This window comes from Pongo pygmaeus, chromosome 17 (genome assembly GCF_028885625.2).
Source record: "Pongo pygmaeus isolate AG05252 chromosome 17, NHGRI_mPonPyg2-v2.0_pri, whole genome shotgun sequence".
In the NCBI taxonomy this organism is placed as follows: Eukaryota; Metazoa; Chordata; class Mammalia; order Primates; family Hominidae; genus Pongo; species Pongo pygmaeus.
In genome coordinates this window covers 74335481-74341966 of record NC_072390.2, presented here as the reverse complement: position 1 = coordinate 74341966, position 6486 = coordinate 74335481, and positions in this window count along the sequence as shown.

The window sequence follows — 6486 nt, the reverse complement described above, 5'->3', positions numbered from 1 at the left end:
TGCGCCACCACGCCCGACTAAGTTTTTGTATTTTAGTAGAGACTGGGTTTCACCATTTTGTTCAGGATGGTATCGATCTCCTGACTTCATGATCCACCCACTTCGGCCTCCCAAAGTGCTAGGATTACAGGCGTGAGCCACTGTGCCCTGCTGGCATCCCCATGTTCTTAAGTGAGCATCATCAAATAGTTTGAGAGTTGCCACCTCCCCAGGTTGCTTAGTGAGCAGCTCCTGTTCAGAACTGTGCCTCTCCCACCTGACCCCAGCTGTGGGAGAAGAGGACCGGGTTGAGGGAGATGCAGACACCCTTACAGAAAATACAGTATCCTTGATGACAAGTTTGTCCCTACTTAGAGTGTGGCTAGGGGAGAGGTACCCATCCCTAAAGCCAAGTGAGGGGGGGTGCTCCAAAAGTTTACTCATAACAACTTGGGGTGCCTTAAGAATGTAAGAGGGCAGCGTGTTCTCTGGCTGGATGTGTGCCAGGTCTATGTTGTTTGCCCCTGAAGCAAGACCTGCCACAAGCATTCTTGGGAGGATGATCCAAGAGCCTCCTCTTCACTAGACCTCCCCATGACCATGGGGAAGGAGAAAGGGGTGCTTGGCATGTGTGCCCTGAAGAGAGGGGATATACTTATTCATAGAGATAACACTTGTTCCAATGAAGTCAGAGGCCTGGTGGGAGTAGCCTTTTTCACAGGGCTTCAAGGGATTGTGGATGATTGCCCTGGGAAGAAGGTGAGGCAACCCTCTACTCCCTGATGTGTGAAAATGAAGGAACACAGAGGGGAAAGGAGAGGCGGGGACCCAATGCCAGGGACCATTCCTTACTCTGATGTGTGCGCAGCCACCAAAGCTGGCCCTTTTCTTCCAGCCTCTTGCCATCCCTCTAAAATCTTGAATTAGCAGAGGCAGGTAAGCAGGAGGTTAGAGGAGTCTCAGAACCAGACCTTCACTTCCTTCCAAACAGCCAGGCCCACAGCCCCAGCCCCCCTGGGGTTGGGAGGAGGGAAGAGCCAAGCTTTAAATCAAGTTCAAGGCTCAGATTCTAATAATGAACAGGGCTTGGTCTTAAATCTCAAAGGTGCCTAGAAAGTTAGAATTTGGGCAGGATTTCATGAAGGGAGCCACAGTCAAAAAGGAGAGGGTGAATTCATCAAAAGTTAAAAGCCAGTTTTGATGCCCAACTCGTTTACACTGTTCAGTAAATCAGTTAGGGATGAGATGCATTTTTTTAAACTAGGACTTTCAAGTCCACATTATAGTGACTTGGGGTTTTACTTCAATTATTTTTATTTTTACATGGAAGTGTATCTTTTCTTATCTTTTAAGTTTGCATGGGTTCAATGCAAGTGCCCACAAAGCTGTGGATCTGAAATTTTAGACACGTTCTTTTGTCCTTTTGGGATATAGCATCCTATTGTCATTACCACCATCCATCAGAACTCTGAACTCCATTCTCAGAAGAAAAATGTCTCTGCTGTAAACATTCTGGTATTTCACAAATAATGAAATTCCTCAGGGAATGCATGTGAGGAAATCCAGACATAGGCAAAAGATTTCCTTCAAATGCCATGGGAGAGTGAAAAGTGAAAGATGTTCATAGCAAACCAAATGTTGGGGTCATTTGGTTTCAAAATGGGAGGGAGAAACACATGCATGTGTGGATTTGTTTGCAGATTCACAATTCTTTGACCTTGGGCCAATAATCAAATTACGCTGTTGGCATAGAGGATGTCCAAATATCTCCATAATTATTCTTGATTGAGATGACTCATTCAGGGCAGGTGGAGAGAGGTGTGGGAGGGAAAAATGGAAAATGGTTGTTTTAGCCAGTTTTATCTAATGCTGATTTGTAAGCTTGTGGAGATCTGTTCCTAACAGCACTAAAACACTCTATATGTATTTTATGATTTTGAAAATCTTTTAAGAGTAAGTATTTAAAAGATGTCTTTTACATGATCTCTCTAAAATAATCTCATGGGGTAAGGGATAGGGGTGGTAATATAGATAAAACAGTATTGCATGTGTGTTGATAATTGTAAAAGCTGGGCAGTGGATGTTCAATATTGCTATGGTCTGAATATTTGTGTCTCTGAAAATTCACATGTTGAAATTCTAACTCCCAAGATGATGGTATTAGGAGGTGGGGGTCTTTGGGGTGGGCAGTAATTAGGTCATAATGATGGAACCCCTCATGAATGGAATTAGTGCCCTTATAAAAGAGATTCTAGAGAGCTGCTGCCTTGCCCTTTCATCATGTAAGGACACAGAAAGAAGGTGCCATCTATGAACTAGAAAGCAGACCCTCACCAGATGCTGAATCTGCTAGTACCTCGATCTTGGATTTCCCAGCCCACGTAAGTACAAGAAATGCATTTCTGTTGTTTATAAGCTACCCACTTTATAGTATTTTGTTGTAGCAGCCCCAACAGACTAAGACAATGATATTTCCTCCACTTCTGTATGAAAGTAGGAATAAAAATATCTTTAATAAGTCTTTCAAAATTGCATGAGTTAAAAACAAAAAACATCAATAAGTAAACAAAAAAGAAGAAATGGCAAAAAAACAAAATTGCGTGAATTTAGTAAGAAAAAATCACTTGCTTGTTATTGAATGAAAGTGCTATCTATTCTGAGGTAGAGGTCACAGTCCAGTGTCTACTTGGGTTGCGAACAACATTCCCTTGAGGGGAAGTTCTGAGCCATCTCGCTTTCTACAACAATTTCCATTTTATAGAATGGGCTCTGTGCTGGAGAAACCAGAGCCAGACACTTTGGATGAAATGAAATCAATCCGCTGTCTCTGTTTTTCACTCTTCATTTTCCTTTCTTACTCATGGGCCCAGTATTGGTGGAGGAAGCTGAATTCTCCAACCTTCACTGCCATTTCTGGGCAAGGTCTTTCCTCTAGAAATCACTAGTGGGTTAATCGTCTATTAATATTTATGTGAGGATTTGGCACAGTTGTTTCCTGACTCTCCCCATGGCCACAGGCAAAAAGCACTAGGATTAGGTTTGGGCCCTAATGAAAAGAATTTTTCAAGCTCCAACAAGCTAAAAATTTTAATGTGGAATTCTCTTCAGGACCCCTTCTGTACTACCAGGCCCCATTAATATCAGCTTCTCCCCATTCTTTCTGGCCTTCAATAAAAGAGACATGGGTGAAATGGGACTACTTCCCCCACCTCATTGGCCAACTCAGTAAATCCCACTAAAATGAATTAGAGTGTTTGAGTTTCATCAACAAACATAGTATCTACTGTGGGATAAGGGTATCTCTGTTATTGTTGACTACCCAACAATTCTTCTTTCTGGTAAAAAAAAAAAAATAATAAATCTATCTTTTCTTTGGGGAACCCATTTGATAGCGTTGGGATATCCCACTTCCAAGATTTGGACATGTGTATGACTCAGGCCTATCTACATGGTACCTTTGATGCCCAGCAGTGCCTAGAACACAGTAGGTGAACAGTTATTAAGTAAATGAATGAATGTGAATTTCAGTTGTTAGAGAAGTCTTGGCTACAGTGATTGATTCATTAGTGAGTATATATCTCAGCAGTTCTCAAACTTTTTGATCGCAGTCAACACTTTTTATACTTGTAAATACTATTAAAGACCCCAAAGAGCTACCTTTTATCACAGCAAGCCATCTTTTCCGCCACAAAGAGTGCTTTGCTTCAGGTTCTGTCTGAGAGCTCCAAGGCAAGGTGCTGTCTTTCAGAGAATCACAAGTAGTTTCAGAATGTGGCACTTGCAACCTCAGAAGTCTCCAAAGTGAGTTGCATGGAAGAATTTAAAGAATTAATAAGCAACTGGGTGCAGTGGCTCACACTTGTAATCCTAGCCCTTTGGGAGGCCTAGGAGGGTGGATTACCTAAGGTCAGGAGTTCGAGACCAGCCTGGCCAACACGGCGAAACCCTGTCTCTACTTAAATATATATATATATATATACACACACACACAAAAATTAGCCAGAGGTGGTGGTGCACACCTGTAGTCCCAGCTACTCAGGAGGGTGAGGCAGAAGAATCACTTGAACCTGCGAGGCAGAGGTTGCAGTGAGCCAAGATTATACCACACCACTGCACTCCAGGCTGGGTGACACAGTGAGACTCCATCTCAAAAAATAATAATAAGCAATTTAAAACTTCCTCGGCACCCCAAAGAGCCACCTGATTTATTGTAGTTGTTGAATCTAATTAGAAGTGAGAGAAAAAGAAGGTAAGTCTATCAGCAGAACTGGCCAAAAAACAAAAACAAAAAACTTCAGGCTACAATTTCTGAGATAGACCTGGAAAACCAGAAGTGGTGTAGGTGTGGCCTATGGCCCTTAAAATTGGACCTCTGAGGCAGAGACTGCTAATTGCCCCTAACTCTCTCCCTTAGTGTGTTTATTCCTGGTTTTCAGCTGGGTTCATGGCCATCCAAAATAAAGACTACATTTCCCAGCCTCCCTTGCAACTAGAGATGGTCATGTGACTAGGTATCAGTCACTGGATGTAAGCAAAAGTTATGTGTAACTTCTAGAACATTCCCTTAAAGGAAGTCCTTCCTCCTTTCTGCTGGCTGGAATTTGGATATGATGCTGAGAACTTAAGCAGCTGTTTTATACTAGGAAGTGGTTCATTCAGGATGACAGGGGGGAAAGAATATGGGGCCAGGGTCCCTGACAATCATGGAGCCAGTACCCCAGTCATTGACCCCTTTCTAAATGGTCTGGGGAGTCATGCCCTACGAACCATGAATTCTCATCAGATGGGTTTTATTTAGCCGTGTATATCGTGACTTACTTTCCAATCTGACGCTGGCATAACAAGGAAGAAAATTAAAATATTTTACCCCAAAATATATTTCCTTGCCATACCTTGAAATTGCCCTGCAAAACCTCTTGTGGAAAAAATCCACATTCTATGGAGAATCCCCTCTCCCCTTTGTTTTTCTTCCTTCATTCCCAGATCCAGGAGATAATCAACTAAGAGCCAGGCACCTTTTTAAGTCCAATAAGAAACAATTTACAACCTGTTCTCTCTGAAGTCTGCTATCTGAGAGCTTCCTCTGCACAATAAAACCTGGTCTCCACAATCCTTTATCTTAACCTGAACATTCCTTTCTATCAGTACCACGTCTTTAGATAAACTCAATCGTCTGCCAGAAAATGTTTAAATTTACTTGTAGCCTGGAAGTCCCCACTTTCAGTTGTCCCACCTTTCTGAACAAAACCAATGTATTTCTTAAATGTATTTGATTGATGTCTCATGCCTCCCTAAAACGTATAAAACCAAGCTGCACCCTGACCACCTTGGACACATGTTCTCAGGATCTCCTGAGGGTTGTGTCACAGGCCATCATGGTCACTCATATTTGGCTCAGAATAAATCTCTTCAAATATTTTACAGAGTTTGACTCTTGTCATCAACAACTGCCTGCCTCTGGCCTTGTATGTAAGAGAAAAAGGAACTTGAGTCTCTTTTAACCACTGAAATTACTAGTATTTTGAGTTTTCTGTAACATTCAGTCAAACCTAATCCAACTGTTAAAACCCTCACCAAACAAATGCTCTGCAAGTGAAGGTTAACAAAGTCCTCACTCCAAAACTCAGCCTCATTTCTGGCATGGACTACAAACATTCTATAACCTGTTTCAACAAAAATAAGATAGTCATTCATCCTCTCGTTCTTTGCCACTTAAGAGACCCCAGGGTTGGTGAGATAAATTCTGAAAAGGGGAAGACTAGAGATATATTGGTTTTTTTGGTTTTGGCATTGAGTAGCTTGGAGTGGCTGTTTGCTCTCAGACTTGCTTTTTTTCTTGTCCAAAAACTCTAATCTTGGAAGAGGAGGCAGTGAAATGCTCACATTTACATGTTTGAATGCTTGCCCTTTGGCAATATGCTTTTCCTGGTGCTAGCATTTGTAAGAAGAGACTGATGCTTGTCAGCACCGCCAGGGGCCTCTGGAAGGAACTGCACACATGCCTGGTAAGAGAAGAAAGGTTAAAAAAAAAAAAAAAGGCCGGGTGCAGTGGCTCACGCCTGTAATCCCAGCCCTTTGGGAGGCCGAGGCGGGGGGCGGATCACCTGAGGTAAGGAGTTTGAGACCAGCCTGGCCAACATGGTGAAGCTCCATCTCTACTAAAAATACAAAATTACCTGGGCATGGTGGTGAATGCCTGTAATCCCAGCTACCTTCGAGGCTGAGGCAGGAGAATAGCTTGAACCCGAGAGGTGGAGGTTGCAGTGAGCTGAGATCACACCACTGCACTCCAGCCTGGGCAACAAGAGTAAAACTTCGTCCCCCCAAAAAAATACATTAGCCCTTAGCCCTGCAGTTATCAAACGTGTGTGTGCCCATCAGAATCACCTGGGCCAGGTGTGGTGGCTCAATCCTGTAATCTCAGCACTTTGGGAGGCTGAGATGGGCAGATCACCTGATGTCAGGAGTTCAAGACTAGCCTGGCCAACATGGTGAAACCCTGTCTCT